This window comes from Microtus ochrogaster, linkage group LG4, assembly GCF_000317375.1.
Source record: "Microtus ochrogaster isolate Prairie Vole_2 linkage group LG4, MicOch1.0, whole genome shotgun sequence".
In the NCBI taxonomy this organism is placed as follows: Eukaryota; Metazoa; Chordata; class Mammalia; order Rodentia; family Cricetidae; genus Microtus; species Microtus ochrogaster.
Window position 1 is genome coordinate 46,486,057 of NC_022030.1, and position 21,417 is coordinate 46,507,473.

The 21,417-nt window shown below is 39.7% G+C and overlaps 1 protein-coding gene and 1 non-coding gene across 2 annotated transcripts in view; one reads left to right on the forward strand and one right to left on the reverse strand.

Moving 5' to 3' along the window:
- The window catches only part of Pard3b (par-3 family cell polarity regulator beta), a 1,033,383-nt gene that overhangs the window by 466,398 nt on the left and 545,568 nt on the right, over positions 1 to 21,417 (reverse strand). The gene's annotated exons all lie outside the window — the stretch shown is intronic.
- On the forward strand, positions 8,783 to 8,854 carry Trnad-guc. The gene has a single exon. It is a non-coding gene; the product is annotated as a tRNA-Asp (tRNA).

Consider the following 21,417-nt stretch of genomic DNA (forward strand, 5'->3'; position numbering starts at 1 on the left):
CTACCTACCTACCTACCTACCTACCTACCTACCTACCTACCTATCTATCTATCTATCTATCTATCTATCTATCTATCTATCTATCTATCTATCTAACGTGCATTGGTGCTCTGCCTGCATGTATGTCTGTATGAGAGTGTTGGATCCTCTGGAACTGGGATTATAGGCAGTTGTGAGCTGCCATGTGGGTACTGGGAATTGAACCCAGGTTAAGAGCGCTAGTATTCTTAACCACTGAGTCATCTTTTCAGTCCCAGTATTTAACTTCTGAAGTATCTTCTTTCTTGCTGGTATGTGCATATGAGAGCAAGAAAAAGGTGAGGGAAAAATTTTATTGTTTACATTCTTGTAAAACTCAGTGCACAAATATGGACATTTTAAAAGTTCAAAATACTTCCAATTAATATTTTGTAAAAGGAGGCTGAGCACAACTTCTCTCTGCCATGCAATTGCATTTTCCAGCACAGACAAGACTGTTCACAGACTAGATAGATAAGAACTACTCAACTGAGTACAAGCCCAAGGAGTTCAGCTTCTAAAAGAAATCCAAAACAATACGATTTTAATCTCTGTGCATTTAACAGGGAACTTCACCTACGCACAATTAGTAAGAGGGTGTTTCTAGTCAGGGGCTTCCTTGATGGCACAGACCACAGGTTTTGTGTTATGCCATGAAATTATGCACAAGAAAAAAGTATTTTTTTGTATATGTATTTGGCACAGAAAGTATATCAAATGAAAAAGAATGTTGCCCTGATAATATGATAAGAATCTTTCCTATTTATTTCTAAGCACCCCGTGTCTTAGCATCTAGACTCGACCTTTAACATACTCTCTGGACTTATCAGTAGATAAATCCCCTACTCACAGTTCCCATTTTAAGTTCTTTTGCTCGTTACTATGACTTTTATAATTATTTCCCTATTTTTATAATCATTTGCCATGCTGCTCACCATACCTCTGCTGCACTGCTGTGATCTCATCAAGGGCGGAGCTTATGTTTAATTCAAACATTGAATCCATTTAGTATCTGGGCATTACTTCATCAACTTTGTTGACATGTCTCTGCCATTCTGCCCCTTTGAAATAATGATATCAAAGGGCATGGGATGTGACAGCCATGTCTTGTATCTTATCTATAAAAACAGCTTCTTAACATTTTTAAATTGAACTTTCTGGCATGTATTTTAGAATAGCAATCATTCACACGTTACGATACCTTCTCTTAGGTTTTACACCGGACTTTCTCTGCCCAAAGTGCACTCTCTCTTCTCACTGATTTTGTCAACTGCCTACGAAGTGAGACCCAACAAAGCCCATTTTAACTGCACTCTCTGCTGAGATGTTCATCTAAGTCGTTATGATACTTTACATGTAACTACAGTATAGCACTAATCACACAGATAAATCTTTGAGGATGGGAAGGGCTACAAGACCACTTATGTCTATGCTACTAATATCTATCAAAAGCACAGATGGACCACACCATTAAAACAATTTAGTTGACAAATACCCCTTGAGTTCTTTTTCCATGTACCACGCTACATTTCACTAAAAAGAATAAGAAATCTGTTAAGTAAGTTCCAGCATTGCAGTCAAAGTCATTTTAGAGGCTGGTACTGTATTTGTAGAGGAATTATTATTACCACTTTCTCTGTGGCCAGTTGGGATCTTAGAATATTGGTGATGTTTTGGGGATGTCCTCAGCAGCTAAATGAGTGTCCTCCTGTCATTGCTGTCATAAAGCTTAGCATAGTCCTGCTGGCTTGCCCTTTGCTGCCAAGGAAGGACCGAGCTATGCAAGGAAACGGCTCGCAAAAGTTTCTCAGATGATGACACATTTACTTTTTTTGCTCATTTGATCACATCCACGTCTATGTTTTGACATGAGATGAAGTAAATTTGCCATTCATTTCTACATTACTATGGCAATGGACATTACTTGACAACCACCCTTCTTAAATGAAGCACCTAAAGGTAAAATTTTACAATTAAACATGACAATATCTACATCAACACCTAGATAATTGAGTTTTAAAGTTTGAATTCAGTCAGTGAATACTGGTTCTAAATAAAACTGAAAAACAAACTGAAAGTGGCTCTGATGTACTTATTTTTACCTACTAGATCAACACTCTTCATATATTCCTATCTCCTAGTCCTCTCCATTTTCAACCATTGCATAACAGATACAGAGTCCAGAACATTTTCTATAGTTACTGGACTTGAAAGAATGATATGACTCATAATTCAAACATGTCAATATTTAAAATAAAATAGGTAAGAGAGATACCTGACCAGTTATTTTCTTGTTAAGGCCCTCCTTGAGCCTAGACTTTGTCTCTCTGGACGCTGGAGTCATCATCCTAGGACATTAGCCATAGCAAAAGTAGGGTACTGGCTAAACAATATGATAGACATAGAGAGACTGAAATATTTTAGTCATGCAGAAAAAGTAGCAAAGTGATGCATGCTTTTTATTTTTTGTTCTGTTAAGTTGAAGGAGAAAGACACAGCACACTAAAAATATGGGATAAAATAAAGGTGAGAAGCACATCCAAAAGTAATCTAGAAATTATTTAGTAATTTACTATACTGTGAAACTCTATCTATCTATATATACATAGAGATTATATATATATATATATATAAAATATACTAATCTGTTATTTAATAGTATACAACTATCTAGATAAAAATTCAGTTTTAATTCCCTAAGAAAGTCTTCTAGTGTTTCAAGAACATTGCACATGAGTAGAACAAACTCCCACATTCGCTTGAAAAGAAATAGAAATAAATGAAAACTTCAAACAAATGATCTTTCCTTTATTTTCTTCATTCTCTGAACAGTGGTAATTAGCATCTACTCAATACTGCGCTCAATCACCTGTCTCCCCTGAGACAGTACTTTCAATTAAACCTTTTATTTCACCCACGAATGTCTGTTCTCGTTGACCACTGCACTTCTTATTGCTGGATTTATGATAATCTAATGCACATCTTCTCACAGGGAGAATGGTTTTATGCATCCTGATTGTTCTCAGGCCAGAAGAGAAGTGCAAAACAAAACCACCCCCTGCGGAAGCCAGGAAGGAAGCTGCATTTGTTTAACACAGTGAGGGGCCTTTCACTACCTGCCCAGTGGCCTTGACGAGCCCCCTGCCCTGGCCTCTCCCCGTGCTGGCTGCCCCTGCCTGGCTGGGAGCTTCTGATAAGGGAGGCCAACTCCCCTGAGAGCCTTTGAGAGCAGAGAGAAGAAGCAACATCATCTTTGGGATACATTCTCAAAGGAAAAGAGGCATTTACACTGGAGAGCAGCACTTCTTTTCTGCAAGGAACTCTACAGGTTAAGGAGGGGATTCTCTGTTTCTTGGTGGCAATGAAGGCTGGGTTTGAGCGGGGAGGGGGGTAGCTTTTTTTGTCTTTATTTTCCTCTCAACCAGGGCACACAGGACTTGGTTTCTGTTGTAGAAGTGCACAAATAATAGTGACACGTTATTAACTCTGGCACTATGAAAAATTACTTATATTTTTACAGTCATAGTCAGTAATGCAGCTGGAGTCAAGGCTCTATCTCTAGACCTTGCATCTCGGTGATAGAGAGTAAGTCACTGTTATGAAGAGAAAGTCACTGCCAACAAAATCAACAGCCTTCAGTTTTTTTAAAAGAATTTCTTTGCGTGCCTACACCTCACATCAAATTATCTACTTAATAATTGCACTGATATTTATTTATATAATAAACAACCTGTCTAGTACAAAGAGGAGCTGAGCTGCCCTGTATCTGTGATTATACTGAAAGTATCTGCCAAATTCTCAACAAGTCCCTAGGGTTGAGCAGACACATTATTCTAATAGAACATTGCAGAAAGCAACACTTTTTAGCATTAAATATGACTTAAACCTTAATGAAGCATATTTATAATCCAGTCATTTTTTAATTTGGAATGAAAACAAGCTTGAAATAACTGGTGGCTATGTATATGACACAGTGATTCTTCATCAGAAAACACACTAAACACTTAGGTTTTTGTAAACTTGATACTTGCAACTTGAACAATTCTTTTTCATTATAAGAAATAATAATAAATTTTATATGGACTTTAGTTACCCTACAGTATTCCGTGAAATTCCAAAACATACCAGTCAATATGGGATAATTTACATTCTGATAAAGGAGCTGTACTGAACAAGATCTAGGAAAATTCACCAATATTCCAGGTCAGAAAACAACAAGTGAAGGAAAAGAAAGAAAGAAAGAAAGAAAGGAAGGAAGGAAGGAAGGAAGGAAGGAAGGAAGGAAGGAAGGAAGGAAGAACTTCATGTCCTTGCATGCAGGTTATAGAAGTGAAACTCCTGACAGTGGCCACAATAGCAGAGAACCAAAGAAGTGGCTCCCTCTGCACCTATTACTATGGCAACAAGTGTTGTCATGGCAGAAGGTCAAAGACATAGTCATGTGAAAAATAACTGTTGGCAATTTGCTAGCTCTCCACTTACTTAGGAGATGGCACCCCAAGGGTCAAATGCTCCCTAGGCATGCAGAAGTGTGGAATAAAAACACCGGCAAAGCAGGACTCCTGCTGCCCATTCATATATACAGATCATTCATAATTCAGGTCCTGTCTGAACTGAGTGTCAGGTCAAGACTTCATGCACAGAAATTTAGAGCATAGTGTTTGGAAAAGGAAGAATCCCAGGAGACCATTTAGTTCGATCTGCTTTTATAGACAAGAATGTTCTTTTGTCTGTTTACTCTAAATTATTTCTATTTAATGATTTTGGTATTTATTGACGTATTATGCATGGATACAAGTCAACTCTTATGTCCTTATTCCAGTTCAGAGTGTGACTGCCTCAAAGAATAAATTTCAAAGGTTGGAAATGATAGTTAAAAGCATGTCTCTTTAGGCACAGTGGTGTGTGACATAGTGACAGAATGTTTGCCTATGTCAAAAGTCCATATGGTTAAAATGTTATTGTATAGCCATATAGGAGAAAGGGGGCACATTTTATCAACTTTGTATTTCTAAAAGTGTATATGTGGAGGCCCAAAAAATGTGAGCCTATGTCCACCTTGACCAAAGGTCAGAGAGTTAGAACTTACTTCTATTCCTTCAAGGTTATTGTCTCTTTCTACCTCAAACAAAGGTCCCACCTAGATTTAGATCAGAGAGTTCTGCTCTCTAAAGGTTATTGTCAACAGATGTGGCTAATATCCAGACCTTGTATTTCAGGAATAGAGAAATAGGTATGTTTGTACCCCAAACAAAAGTCTAAGGATCTAACTAAGTTCCTACTCCCTTAAGAAGATAACAACAGATTTCACCCAGGGAATGGTTTGCCTGCAGGATGTTTAGGTTTAGGGTCTGAGCATTACTTGTCTTGCTCTAGCGACAAAATATTCACCTAAGAATGTAGCCCTCAACCTTCAATTGGTATGTTCACTTCTTTGTATGATGTTAATGAGTTTTTATCTTACTCTAACCGTTTGGGGTTGGGGTTTTTTAAGCAATTGGAAATTAAATGCAGGATTTCACTGGAACTCCCTCCCGATACAATTCTATGTTTCATGTTTTATTATTTTCACTCACATCTTTGTGTTCGTTTCTACTCTTCTAATCTCCGTGCCCCTACTCTGGTAAGTGATATTTTTGTTGAAGCTGGTCTATGACATGTATATGCATAAAAAATCACAAAATAAATAATTTTTTGAATGGAATTAAGATGATAGAGTTCAATGAGCAATCCAAATCTACCCACTTAGAGACATTCCTGGGCCTCTTCCCAGTTCTCATGTCCATGATTAATATTCCTTTGGCTTGCTAATATGATATAGTAGAGTGTAACCATATTAACCTCCAGTGAATGATCTCTTTGAGATATGACTTTGGGTTCATCATTTCCTTCCACACTGAGAATCTGTTTCCCTATACCTAACCCCTTTTCTGGTCTCAAGACTTGTTATGTCTAAGAGAGGAAGGCAGAAATCTCCTGGGAAACTTCTTAGTTCCTTTCTTGTGGTTGTGATAAAATAAGCCAACAAAAGTCATTCATGGAGAAACAGTATATCCTGGCTCACAGTTTAGGTTACACTCTATCATGTTCGGAAGTTGGAGATGGTAGGAGTTTGCTGTCACACTGCAAGTCTGGCTTATCACACTGCATTCAGGAGGAGGGCAGAGTGAGGAATGCTGGTGCTTGGCTCCCTTACTCCTTTTTGCTCAGTATAGGACCCTATCACTGAAGGATGCTGCCTACTTTTAAGGCGGGTCTTCTGACCTTAATCAACGCAACCAAACAATGCTCATAGTTCTGTCCTGAGACTGCTTCTTTGGCCATTTTAGATCTTGTCAAGTTGATAATCAGTATTAATGCCCACATCACTTAAGACCTTACAAACACCAAGAAAGTTACAGAAGATTTGCCTAGTCTTTGGAGGATGAGAAGACCCAGAAAGAAGACTAGAGGTAGCAATACTCAAGAGCTGGCAGCAAGGAACAGAAATGAAAGAGAGTTTACCACCAAGGGCTTTCCAGGCTGGAGAAACCATACTTGAATGCGGTTGCATGACAGTCTTCATAAAACCACCAATATCACGACTCACGCTACCCACAGAGCCATGAGAAGAAGACTTTATTTTTAGGGGTGGTTTATCAAACAATGGTACATACCTCTAAACATAGAACATACAAGAAAGGGCATCTATTAGACTTTAAGTTCACACCGACGGGCTTTCTATGTTGTTTTTAGAAAAAGTGTGCTAACAGCAGATTTTATTTGTGCGGTTGCATAGGGAGATGACACTACTATCAGCATAAGCAACGTGGAGTGTTTCTTCCTGTTCTCCCTTATAGTTCAGTTTGTCTTCCACTGCTTGTGGCTCATGCTTTGCCACGTCCCGAAAAGCTTTTCTCTTCTTAGTCTTTGAATCTATCCAGGGCTTACCCAATGTGCTTTCTCATAAATGCAATCTTTTGTGATTTGAATATTCTTTAACTTTGGTAGTCCCTTGACCTTTAAATAACTTTGCTTTCTTTCTTTCTAGAACTTCTCCTTCATTGTTGATCTCTCAAATTCTACTTGGAATTTATGTAACTATTTCCCTCATTTAGCTTTCCCCCAGATGACAGGCCTGTTTAGATTCACTTCTTCAATAGAACTTAGCATATCTCAGCTAATGGAGTTCAGGATCATGTTTTAGCATGGTTTTGATTATCCAGTACCTGGCAGAGTATTATTAAATATTATTATAGGATAACTGTTAAATAAACATTCTATAAATTAAACAGTGAATCATGGGAGTTCAGACAATATCATTGCACAACTGAGTCCTATTATCTCCAGAGGAAAGTGGAGGCTCAAGAAGATAGTCTTCAAAGCCAGTACATGGTTTTGTGGGAGCCTAGCCTGTTTGGATGCTCACCTTCCTGGACCTGGATGGAGGGGGGAGGACCTTGGACTTCCCACAGGATAGGGAATCCGGACTGCTCTTCAGTCTGGAGAAGGAGGGGGAATGGAGTGGGGGGAGGGGGAGAGGAGTGAGAGGGAAATGGGAGGCGGGGAGGAGGCAGAAATTTTTTTTCAATAAAAAAAAATAAAAAATAAAATAAACAACAAAAAAAGAAGATAGTCTTCATAAATCTCAACTTCTCTTTGAGCATCATGGGAGAAAATTATGGACTGATGGTAATGATGGAGATGATATTGTCACTGCCTATTTTGGGAATTTTGGCTTGTTTTCTTTCCATGTTGAATTGAGTATATTTTCTTTCTCTAGTGGGAAGTCAAATGTCTAAAGGGTAAAAAACTCAGCTAACGGGAAGGGGTATAAGGAGGACAACCCCTCCGGTCAGGTTGAAGGTTGGTACTTCACTCGGGGATGCAAAAGCAGTTAGTTCCATGATCCAGAACCACTGTCTCCCATATTTGCTGTCCAGGTTAGGGTATCTATTGCTTTGATGAAACGCCATGACCAAAAGCAAGTTGGGTAGGAAAGAGTTTATTTGATTTACACTTCCACATCACAGTCCACCACTGAAGAAAATCAGACCAAGACCTCAATCAGGGCAGAAACCTGGAGGCAAGAGCTGATATGGAGGCTGTGGAGGGGTAGTGCTCACTGGCTTACGTCCATGATCTTCTTTAGAACCTTGGACCACCTGTCCTGGGCAGCCTGCCTCCCAATGAGCTTGGCCGTCCTACATCAATCCCTAATTAAGGAAACACCCTACAAGCAAGCCTTTATCCCCATCTTACTGAGGCATTTTCTCAATTGAGGCTCCCTCTCCTCCAATGACTCTAGCTAGTGTCAAGTTGACATAAAACTAGCCAGCACAGACACTCAACAACCAGCCAGCCAGGGAAGGGTCCACAGCGAGAGAATGGACACCCAGCGAAGACAATCTCATGGCAGGTGAGTCTGTTCTCTATCCGGCTGTCATCAGTTATAATGGTACTTCTGGCGCGTGAGGGAATGTACTGTACCTTGACTTCTGTAGTGATGAGGGTTTAGGCCAGGGTCGTGTCCATGCTAGACAAGTATTCAACCAACTGAGCACTTAGCTATATCTCCAGTTCTGGAAGTAAATTTAGTAACTGAGAAATACCACAGAGTGGTATTTGCATAAAAAAATAAAGAAAGAAAGGAAAGAAGAACGGGAGAGGAAAAGAAAGAAAAGAAAAGGATAAAAAGAAAAGCTATCAGAAAATTGGAATAACATCTAAAGCTGCTAAGCAATCCTTCCTCAGGCCCTAAGCCTTTAAGAAATGTAAAGAATTATCCTCGTTAGTATAGTGGTGAGTACCCCCGCCTGTCACGCGGGAGACCGGGGTTTGATTCCCCGACGGGAACCAAAAAACAAAAAAAGAAGAAGAAGAAATGTAAAGAATTAATTACCGAAAGACTAGGTGATAAAAGTCCTTCATATAACTCAATAAGTAGCCAGTAGCCAGGGAACATAATTGAACTCCTTTATAATTGAATATCCTGCCACCCAAAGCAGATTTAGAGAAGGGTAAACTTAAAAAGACATAACAATATTAAGTGTTCTTTTGTCTTTTTTAACATTTGTGATAAAATACCCTTTTTCAAAAAGAACTAGGAATTCAGTGGAGCCTCACTTAGGCAGCAACAATAGTTGAATAGTATATGAATTGTGCATGGGGGGGGATCTTGATTTAAATAATTATAATATCTTAAGGAAAAATGCATCTTAACCTCTGTGATGCTTTATTATACCTGACAAGTTCAGAGAAAGGGCACCTATCTACTGTTGCATTATGCGTCCCGTGTCTGCACACTCATTAAAAATAATGAGAACATATTTAAAAGTCATTGCCCAGAGAATCTTCAGGGACAGGGCAGGGAAGAGGTAAGTGGCAACAGATTGTTATTTGTCTATCTTTGTTTTATCAGACCTTCAGAAAGAAAGCCAGTTATCTTAAGTTGGTCTTCTCTCCTGGTAAAGATCACGCATTCTCCTGGGAAAGCAGCCGATGAAGCATGTTGAGAAATCTCTAAGTACGCTCTGCAAATGAAATGGACCGCACTGGCAGCTCCACAGATGTGTTCTTTACTCAGCAACAGCTGGAAAAATCAGCCGCGATCAATTAAGACCACACGTTCTTCCCCTAATTGTCAAATGCCCTCTACACAATGAACACATTTTCTTATCTTACACCAAATCCACCTTCATGAGCACACTGATCACAGAAATGGAGGCAATTAAGGAAATCAAGATGATCCCCAGAGTTCTGGGTCCGACTTCTCCTGCAGCTGCTTCATAGCAACAGCTGGTATAAATTACTGGTAACATTTGGCTAACTAGATGACAAGGGGGACATAAGAGATGGTTGATCAATATATTATCATTTTTGGAGCTGTTTAAATATGTATTTTTAGGAAATTTCTGTTCCTTTTCCAGGCTCATGACGCCTAATGACAGTGGCAGTAGCCACTAACAAGACAGAACATCTTGCACTACGAAAGTAGGACCGAGACTCCCAGCAGTCCCGGTTAGCTTCACACGAACATGTAATTAGGCCCCGCACTCTGGAGTGTCTCGAGATCTTTAGAGTACAAGGCACACCCCCTTTACCACCGTCAATTGCTAACAAAACCAGCCTGTGATACAAGGCTGTAAGCATTTATATTCTGAGACTTGGAAGTCACCAGTCCAGGTACAACGGCTGGCTCTTCCTGCATCTGTTTCAATGAGGCCCAACCGGATCATTTATTGCCATCTATTTTATCAAGCCTCGAGTCTGCTCACAGGGTTCAGGGACATCCTTCAGGAATAAGCACTTTTCAGAGAATAGCAAATGACTATTAATCCCCCAGCCTTGTGCTTGCTGACCACATTCAAAAAGGCTGACGGAGACGAAAGCAGCTATCTCTACAAAGGTATTCTTACTTAATGGTTCTGTTTTGATAAAGGGTGCGTGTTTGGAGTGGGGAGTGGGTGTGGGTGTGGGTAATAAGCCAGCCTGAAGCAGTTGGGGTGATGTGCGGTGAGGCAAAACTGTATCCCCAAATGAACTTTTAGGAAGATTCCCCAATTTACCATCAGAAGCCTATGCAGAATCTGGTGTGCATATGATTAACATCAGATGTAGAGATGGGACACGTGCAACAGGAAAACAATTATAAAACTTAACCCATCAATCAAAACCGAGAACCATTCTCATCACCCTGTTAGTAATCACAACTCCTAAGTGCTGTACCTGGGCCCTTTAGTATCTTTACTTCTGTGGCTGTAGCTCCCAGGTTAAATCTTATCTTTTCTTCTGCTTTTCTTTAAATAACATTTCTTTGCTACTTTTCCAAAATCTGTGTGGGTTTTTGTCCCAATTTCTTGAAAAAGAAAACAAGACCCTGGCAACTACTGCCTCTGCCATGGTTCAGGGAAGGGCAGTGGAATGAGGGCTACACTGGGACAACCGGAAGTTCCTTACTCTGCAGCACCCAATGAGGGAAAAGAGGGACAGCGTGGCACTGGGGGAATTCAGGAGAACAGACAGATGCCAAAAAGCCCACCATCTCCAGAACATTTCCCTTGGGCTTGTCCCTAAGTCTACAAGTTACAAGGTGCCATGCAACAAATCCTGAGCACAATCAAATTGAGTGTGGAGATTTAAAGGCACAATCGAGTTGGGCTTGACGAAGTCAGGTACAATTGAGTTTGCCTAAATGCATCAGGTATAATTGAGTTGGGTAACTGGATTGTACTAACCACTGGCCCTTTGCCAGAATGAGGGGCGCATGGCCAAAAAGGCACAACTCAATTGGGTTTGAATTTTCACAGGATGTGAAGTTGTTCACAGAATGCAGAAATAGGGTATGAAATGTGGTTGTTGAAGCTCACCAGCTCCAGCCCCTGGGTTCTCCTGAGCTGAACAAAACTCAACATCCACCCTCTGGAGTCTGACTCAGCAGGTCTGTAGGGAAAACAGACTGCCTGTCTGTCGTCCCTGGGTGGTGACCAATACCGCAGGCCCTGAGACCACTCTTGAGAACCATTATAACGAACTACTGTAGCTATTGTTGGAGCAGTTAGGAATACTTGCAAAGTATCTCTGATATTTCCAAATATAAGAATAGTACTTGGAACTGCCATGTCTTCATGAGTAAACTTTACAGCTGGATTGTGTAAGTATCTTCATCACTTACAGAGATAGTCATTTACTTTAAAATAGCTGCTTAAGTCACCTGTCTCATGCTGCTGCGGTAATTAGTGGTTGCTTCTGTTGAAGATTACAAGGATATTCTTGCATATGTCCTATTTTGCTTTAAAACTGTCCATCACAGGTGTGGTGCACAATGTACATTAGGAGCATGACCAGCTTTAGTAACACGGGGCATCCATGCACTCATTTTACAAACACTGAGCTGGACTGTAGCACAGGAAACACCAACAGAGGTGAGCATTATTTGGTGCTCAGTGCATGGTAGCAGCTGTGCTTGCTTAGTTGTTACATTAACCCTACAATCTACATGGTGTTTTGAACCTCACTTAACAAACGTGGAAACTCAGCTACACAAGGTTGAGTATACTTTACACCTAATCCATGAGACTCCCAGATGCAGATTCTAATGGCTGTTTCTCTACAGTTCTCAAAGTCTGATGAAGAAATGGACTTTTGCAGGAGATTCTCAGCGAGTATCCAACATCTCTTTGACTTTTCAAAGTTATTCCAAATGATACTACTTCTAAAATTTGCTTCATCTATTTGGCACTTGCCAATCTCGGATTAACTGAAGACAGTAATACACTCCCATCCTCTGGCTTTGCATTTTGAAATCCCATGTCACCAAGACTCATCTGAAATGTTAGCATGCTCACAAAGTTCATCCTCATCTAGAACATTCCTGGAATCCCACAATCCTTGATTCGTATCATTGCTTCACTGGCAACTCTAAAGACTCCAGTTAGTCCAAGGTCCTCGAAGAGAGGAATGCATTTTACTCTACTCTGGAGTTTATCTCCCCAGGACTGGATCAGGGTTTCACTGGTGAGTCAGCAGGACATTGTGCCTCTCCAAGCAGATAACTCCCAAGCCTGAGCTTCCTCAGACAGACAACAATAGTTCCACACAGTGAGTCACACAGACAATCTGACATGAAAGGAGGGAGACCTGGAAAGAAGTGGTTGGTTAGGAGCTTGAAGAAGAGAAGAATGTTGATTAAAGCTCATTATATATGTATGAAATTATAAAAGAAAATCCAATCTAGAAAATGCAACACATATTAGCTGAACAGAAATTCCGTAAGAAGGAAATTGAAAATTTGCAGAACGCTTAAGTGGAAACTGTCACTAGCACTCCATCTTAAATCACTTAGAGATTTTACTGCAGGAAGCTTTGCAATGCAGCAATGCAGTTTTTGCATGACAATTTTAATTACAAAACAAACTCTCTATACCATGATGAACATGTCGAATGGGGGGAACACCAGTCAAATAGTCCCAAGCTAACTCCAACTAGGAATATACTAAAGTTTTTCTTTATTAAAAGGGAAAACTTATGGAAGGGAAACAGGGGTCCAACATCAAGAAGTGGAGCATAGGAAGAAAGGGGAGAGAGGGCAGGACCACGGTCTTTTGCTACCCCAAAGCCATGCCTCAACCTGGTCCAGCCTCTCAAAGGCTGAAAGAGGTTCCCTCTCAATAACATCCCTTTTTCCTTAAGTAGCTTGGTTAATTAAGCATAATCATTTGAATCATATAGCCAAACAGAATAAAATATCAGTTAAACGAGGTTCATCTAAGATTTCATACCAAAATTCTTCCATGATTTATGATGGTAAATAATTAGAAATTATTTTTTTCCATCTGATAATAAGCTAGGTAAACTCTGACGGATTTGGAACCATATCTCATTAGCTAAGATGATGTCACAGGAGCAGATACCCATGGTAGAGTCAAAATGCAAAGCCTAGTAACCATTAAGTACACACCACTTGTGTTTCACAACACCAGCATGGTTTTGGTTCTCAATCATGCAGTCTGGGAGAAACCTGCTTGAAATACAGTTAATCCCACTTGCACAGAGCAACATTTAATAGCAGCCAAACATGGCAGGTAGAAATTATAAACACATTTGAAATTTTCTCAGCTCGTTTTACCCACCAGGGTTGCTGTAATTTTCAGGATAATTTAAAGACAAGCAGAAAGTCAGAAAATGAAATGTTAAAGAGATTAACAAAGAAAGGGCAGAATGTTCTTTCCTCACTAATAAATGAAGGAAGACATGCAAATACACGCACATGTTCACACAGAAAATAACTCATCTCTCTCTGTCTCTCTCTCTCTCCTCCCTCTCCATAAGCCTAGACTTACTTGGGAATAGAATCCCCCAGTTAATGTACTATCCCCCTCAGATTGGCCTGTGGACATGTTGGGGGCATCATCTTGGTTGCTAATTGATGAAAGACAGCTCCTCCCACTGTGGGTGACAAGGTCAGGGCTCTATAAAAAGAGGGCTGAGCAGGCTGTAAGCTGTGAACCTCGGGAGTTTGTGCTGCAAGCTCTTGCCTTGGTTTCTCTCAGTGATAGACCTGTAAGTTAAATTTTGTCACAGCAATAGAGAAGCAACCTGAGTCAGCAATGAATAGAAACCTTTGGTTCTTTGGAATCTTTTCTAAATAGAAAGATTTCCTTATCTTAGTCTTTGTATAAAAAGAAGGTAAGTAAAAAGAATTTCAAGTGCTAAGGGTAAGAAAAGAACCTGTGGCCGCATCCTTCCCTGGACAGACCCACAGCCAATGAAGTGACACAGTACCCATTCTGAGGAGAGAGGCAGACATAGCAGTCTCCTTGTCCATTCTACCACCAACACCAATCTCAAAGTAGTTGCTGCAGAAAAATGTTAAGTGGATGATACTTAAATGTACACTCACTTCATTGGGAGGGGTCTAGAGATGAAAAAATACCTTTTGAGGCAGTCGCTTTGGTAAGGAAACTAGAAACGGCTAAATCCATTTGATGCAGATGCACAGACTTTTTTTTTCTGAGTATCAACTGAACTTGAAACAAACAGCAAGTCTGGCTATCCATGCCACAAAACTTAGAGCACTACATGGTCACTTAGGAGGAAGGGAGGGAGGGGCACACATAAGTTCAGCTGGGTACTCTTGGGTGACAGGTTAGGAAGAATGAACAGGAAGTGGATACTGAGACATCTGGAATGACAGGGGCTCGTATCTGAGAGACAGTTGTATATTGGTACTTCCTGTAGACCTGCTGACCACATGCTCCTCTGGCTGTAAGCACTAAGACTCTCCAGGAAGCTAAAGATAACAAGAAAATGAGGACAACTTAGCTGCCAGAAGACAGGCCAGACAGTGCTGTTCAGGAGGACAAGCATTCTCATGAATGAGCTGGGCTTAGCAAAGAAGAAAGCACTTTCCTCCGAACAGTGAAAAAAATAAACAGAGTTTGCTTTCTTCAAAGGAGAGAGAAAAGACAAAGGCAGGAAGTGCTTCCCTTCTCCCGTTTCTTGGGCTCTCAATGGAAAGTAGAGAGCAGCAGTCAGGTTAGGAAGAACAGACAAAAGTGACCACCTTCTACTTGAGAAAGGAAAGCACCAAGCTGCATCACCAACACACTGTTCCTTATTTTGCTCGGTCAAAGAGTCCAGGGTATGCTATATACTCAAGTAATTCCTACCGAGCTAGCCTTATGCACACAAACATGGCCTCTTTTTAAACTTCCTGTGTGGTTCTTGCTCCTTAGTGATCAAGGCAGACGATTGAGTTGGTGAAAAACAAAAACAAAAAAGCCAAAACTAAACAACAACAAAATCCTATTTATTTCCCTCAAATACAAAGTCTGGGTTCCTATGATTCAGTTATATCTAGGGCCCCTCAAACCCTTTCTTTGCTATGATTATAAAAGTGCGGCATATATTTGGATAGTTTATTGTCAAACAATAAGAGACTATATGTTTGTCAGAATGTTGTAAGAAAATTAATACTAAATGGTTATAAGATAAAAATCGAGAAAAAATGATTTATTAATATTTATAATCTCATAGTTGCACAATTAATTTAGTATGTTCCCTGGCAAGCTCAGTCTATGTCATTCTGGAATAGAAATCAAATTCCATTAAAGTCTATTAAACAAGAACAAAATAAAACACAGAGACTTCTCACTTATAGAGTTGATGGGCTATAAAATTATATTTGATATTCATTATTTGGGATCCCAGAATACATTTTAAAATAGTAAGTAAGGAAGTTACACTGTTCAAAAAGGGTGGTAGGTCTTAATCAAGTCTCTGGAAATTGTATCTAGAGTGGATGGAATGTTATATTCACACTACTACTGAGGAAGGGATGATACTGAGAACTTACAAATGGCAGAGATGATTCCAGAAGCTCTCTTTGTGTGTATTATCTCTTTAATCCTCACAAAAGGCACCCAGTCTATGAAGAAAACCTGAGCATGATTGCTGGGCAGCTCCCAGCCACACAGAGAAGTGGTTGATACAGAAGGGGAGTTGGAGGAGTTGGGTTCCAGAGAAGACTCCAGGTATAGAAGACCTTGGTTTTCTCTCCCCAGTTCTCTGGGGAAACTTAGATGCATTATGTAACTATGCTGCCATTCATTTTAATTTAGAAATTGAGAGGTAAACTTACTTGGATGTTAAGAATTCCACTATTTAATTTCATAAAATTCCAAGTATATTTTAAAAAAAATTAAAAAGTATCTTTTGAATTGAGAACTCAAAATTACTTTTTTCCTTCTTATGTAGGGGAAGATGAAGGAAGGCTTCTAGAAGATGGAGATTAGCCTTGGAGTCAGGAATTCCAGAAGATATGGGAGGGAGCTAAAGGAGTTACCAGGTAGGGATGGAAGTTTCTGGGGCTTAAGCAGCCAGTGAGAGCTTTGTCACGTGGGTTTCATTTCGATAAAGGAAAGGACAGTTCAAATGTCTTTTTTTAATGGAGAGTTTTATTCCTTCCAGAATCATAGCTCATGGAAAGGTCAAAGTTTCTCTCTGTCTCTCTCTGTCTCTGTCTCTCTCTCTCTGTCTCTCTCTGTCTCTCTCTCTCCCCTCCCTTCCTTTCTTTCTCCTTTGTTCTTCCCTCCCTTCTTCTCTCCCTCCTTCCCTTCCTTCTTTTCTCCTTCTTCTCCCTTCCTTCCTTCCTTCCTTCCTTCCTTCCTTCCTTCCTTCCTTCCTTCCTTCCTTCCTCTTTCCTTCCTTCCCTCCCTCCTTCCCTCCCTTCATCCTTCCTTCCCTCCCTCTCTCTCTTCCTTTCTTTCTCCTTTCTCCCTCCGTCCCTTCCTCTTTCCCTCCCTCCCGCCTTCCCTCTTTCCCTCCCTCCCTCTCTCCCTCCCTTCCTCCCTTTCTCCCTCCCTCCCTCTCTCCTTTCCTTCCTTCCTTCTTTTCTGTAAATGCACATAGTCTTCCTGAGGCTTTATGACCACTTTCATCTCTGTCACCCAGAGGATTGAACAATAAGGAAATGTAGCAGTGTTTGTACACACAACCATTCTTATTATACTTTTTTTTTCACTTTGATTCTCCTTGAGGAACCCTGAGGATAAATGAAAGATTGAAAAAAAACCCCTCTCTATTTCAGAGGACAATATCTGGACTTTGGGTTTCTTCATCATCTCTCTTGAAAAGAATACGGGACCACATGAGAGATGAGGCAGCATCACGTTCTGCCTTTGAAAATAGATGGCCATAGAGAAGAGTAGACAAAAGGAAGTGAGGCTCATGTTATAGTGGTTTATTTTGCCCATGATACCTCCTTCTTTATTTGCACTTTTTACTGTCAATCTTCCCACAGTGTGTAACAGGGTAATGGGACAATGGGAAACAAATAGAATGGGAATTCTATGCCTAAAGATACTTGGAGGGAAGAAGGGAGGAAGTGAGTAGGATGCAGAGCATTACTGGGAATAGCAGTGATGCAGTAAGGCTATACTCAGGTATGTGCACAGCACACGTAATAGCTAAGTCAGAGTACAGATAAACGGGTGTGTATAGTGTGGGTCATGGAGACAGAACTAGGGGCCAAAATTCTTGGCAGATGATAAGGCAGGCTGGGTATTCTAAGTAATTCATTTCCTCCTTTTGCACTTGCACGGTTGAGAAGTCCTTATAACAATACCCTCTTCCAACCATTTGCTTTGGGTCAAGCACAAAATGAGCTGAAAATGAGTTTGAATTATTTTTGTACTCCTAGATTCTCCAACTTTGTACTGAGAAGATAGTAGGCGATTCATTGAATGGATGCTTAAGTTGATTAATAGATTAATGGTTCAAGAAAGGTGGTAAGTTCATTTTCCAATCCATGCAACACCACTTCACATATTTGATAACAATATCTTTAAACTGCCCCCTCAATAACCACTAATCCTTGGTTTCTCACTTACCTCTTACAACCCCTCCTGCCACTTGTCAGTTCCTTCAGATTCAAAGGAAAGACAAATTCAAAACAAGAGGTAACCAAGAGTCCTTTTTATCATATCTTTTTTTTGTTGTCCTTACATATAAATGTCCTTTTAAATTTTCTATAATCATCCTAAAAGCAAAGTATTTCAATAAATAAATATGTTCTCATTGTTAACAAACATTTTAGGTGTACTTCTTCCCAATTGTTTTTCAAGCCTTTATATAATTAGATAATTTATCATGTATAATTTTATGCCCTATATCTTAATTAGTTTATGCTATGGATTTTCTCAAATTATAAATAATTCTTCAATAATACCATTTAAAGTAGTTGATTATATTTCACTGGAGAAATAAATATTTAGTTATTTATCTAACCAACAGCTTATAGTTGTACACATCAAACATGTTACTATGCTATATGAGGGGAAAAAAATCAATGTACATAAATATTTGTACATCTTTGATCATCAATTAAAAAAATTACTGGCTGAGTAGTTTCTGGGTGAAAAAGATTCATTTTTCATGATTTGAAATCGAGTGCTCTGCAGATTTCTTTATGGTCCTCATGTGTATTTTTATTCATTGATTTTTTCTCTTCTAAGTAATATTTTAATTCTTTAAGAATCTATTTAAAATTACTTTTATATACTTTATTATAAAAAGCATAAATAAATAAAAACATCATACATCACAATTAAACAGACCTAAAGTCATACAACTTAATAAATACTGATACAGTTAGAAAAGGCATTCAAAATGACTGTGTAACTTCACATTAAATTTTACACTCTTAGTATCAAATATATCTTATACACCTATTCACTGCCAAAACAAAACAAAAATCTATGACAGACCCAGAACTAAAAGGAAAAGTAGCTTTTTATTCTTTTCATAACTCATGTCCCCTTGAATAAAGGGACAATTTTATGCAATATAGTTTGATTACCTCTCCCTAAATTCCTCCCAGATCTACCCTACTCCCCAAACTCTCCAACTTCCTCCTCCTCTTTCTTTCCTCCCTCTCTCCCTCCCTCCCTCCCTCCCTCCCTCCCTTCTTTCGTTCTTTTTTTTCTTTCTTCAAAACCCCACTAACTCGTTTCTGTTGCTCAAATACTCTCGGGTATAGCGCCAATCCCTTGATCATGCTTGTCTGACCATGGATACCTTAAAGAAAACTTATCCACCTTCTCACAGAAGCTACTCAGGCCAATAGTTATTCAGCTAGGAGTAAAACTTTCTGCCCACTTCCCCCTCTCCCTCCATGGTGGGATTTTGCCTTGTTTAAGCTTGTATAGGTTTTGTTTGCACTGTCACAACTGCTGTGAGTTCATACATGGAACTGCTCTGTTTCCTTCAGAAAACTGATTCATCTCCCACTGGAATCACCCACTGCCTCTGGCCATTAGAATTTTTCTGTCCCCCTCTTCCGCAATGACCCCTGAGCTTTGTGGGGGAGCTGTGTGATACAGATGTTCCATTTAGGACTGAGAATTCAGAAGTCTCTTATTCTCCACAGGTTGGCCAGTTGTAGTTCTCCAAGTTAATCATAATTTTCTATAAGAAGCAGCTTCTTGATGACAGTCAAGAGCTGCTCTAATCTATGATTATCGCAATAAGTTCTTAGGAGCCAGTTTAATACTATGTCCATTTAGTAGGATAATAGTAGTAAATTAAAGTAAGGACACACAGGTTCTAACAGGGCCAGGTATGGATTTCTTCTTGTGGATCAGAATTCAGTCCAGTGACAAAGGGTTTGGTTACTCCTAAACATCCACTGGAGGCATATTTTGCAAGACCATTCATTATTGCAGCTAGAGACCACAGACAGGGGAGACTGGTGATTACTCTCTTACGGCAGTGTGGAGAGCACCTTCCAGCACTATGAAGTCAGGCAGCCCACATTCCTGGTTGTACTAATTGATTTCTCCATGTTTTCTCACACACATATGTAGTATCTTCAGCAATAGGGTCTTTCTGCCAAGTTTTGAGGGTTAACCAAGAGTAATAGCAAAACTCTATAATGTTTGTGGGTCTACACAAGCCCAACAGCCAATAACTCCAAAAATCGGAACACCTAAGATAAAAATGACAACACATGGTAATATGTGCGTGGGGAATAGGGTTACTTACTCCAAGTGGGAGTGAAAACTGCTACAGCCACTACTGCATTCAGTGTGGAGGTTTCTTTAAAGGATAGACACATACCTGTCACATGACCCAGCTATGTTACCCTTGGGCATATACCCAAAAGACCCTATATCCTACTAGAGTGATGCCTGCTCATGTGTGTTAATTGCTATTCTACTCACAATATCCAGTACCTGTAAACAGCCTAGATGTCCATCAACCATTGACTAGATAATGAACATGTGGTAGACTTATACAATGGGATATTGTTCATCTGTTAAAAAAATCAAAATTACAAAATTTACAGGTAAATGAATAAAACTTATAAATAAATAAAAACATCACACACCATCATCCCGAGTGAGGTGATCCAGAAAGTCAAATGTCACATGTTTGCTCTCATATGTAGATGCTAAATTTAAATTTTAGCTTTGTATCCTTTCTTTACATAACCCACAGAAGTCAAGAAGGTGTAAAGAACCACAAAGTGGCATGTGTGTGTCATCAAGGGAGATTTCAAGGGAAGGGAGATACGATACAGTGCATAATTGGTCCTAGAAGAAATATTGAAACTGGAAAGGTTAAACTAGGTGGGTTTAGAGGGTTGAGGAGGAAGAATAGGAGGGGTGACTAACTCTAAAGACCTTTTGAGAAAATCATATGGAAACCCACTAATGTAGAAGCTTCTTAAAATATATACATGGAGTTACCCTATATAAAAGAACAGGGTCTATAGGCTAGCATAAAAGGCCTAGTGCCCATATGGTTACCTCTTTTGAAGTTATTTCTTACATATTTGTTAAATTTTAATTTTAAAACAGTTGTAGACTTAGAGAAAAATGCCACAATAGTACATTATTTGCACATTCCTCATCCAGCTTCCCTAGTTATCCATGTCTCCCACTAAGTTGGTACTTAGAATACCCATTAAAGGAGACCTATGAAGTATGTTGCTCATCTAGTTCACAATATTAACTCAAATATACATTTTACTGACTTGCTTGCAGAGCTATTTGTTATCAAAATCTATTTGAGTTTGTGTTGTGTACATATACTGCCCCCCCCACCCCTCCAGTTCTTCGGTAGTCCTACAAGTCTGGTACTCCAAATAAGATCCAATGGGATAACAGACACATGCCCAACGTTTGCTCTGAACACAGTCTAAATTTAGCATCAGTTCTCAGCTAGTGGGAGGTCCACACGGATGCTAACCAGTACTCAGCTAGTGTGAGATCCACATGGAAGCTAATCATCAGTACACAGCTAGTGAGAGTTCCCCATGGATGCTAATCATCAGTACTAAGCTAGTGAGAGATCTACATGGATGCTAACCAGTACTCAGCTAGTGTGAGACCCACATGGATGCTAACCAGTACTCAG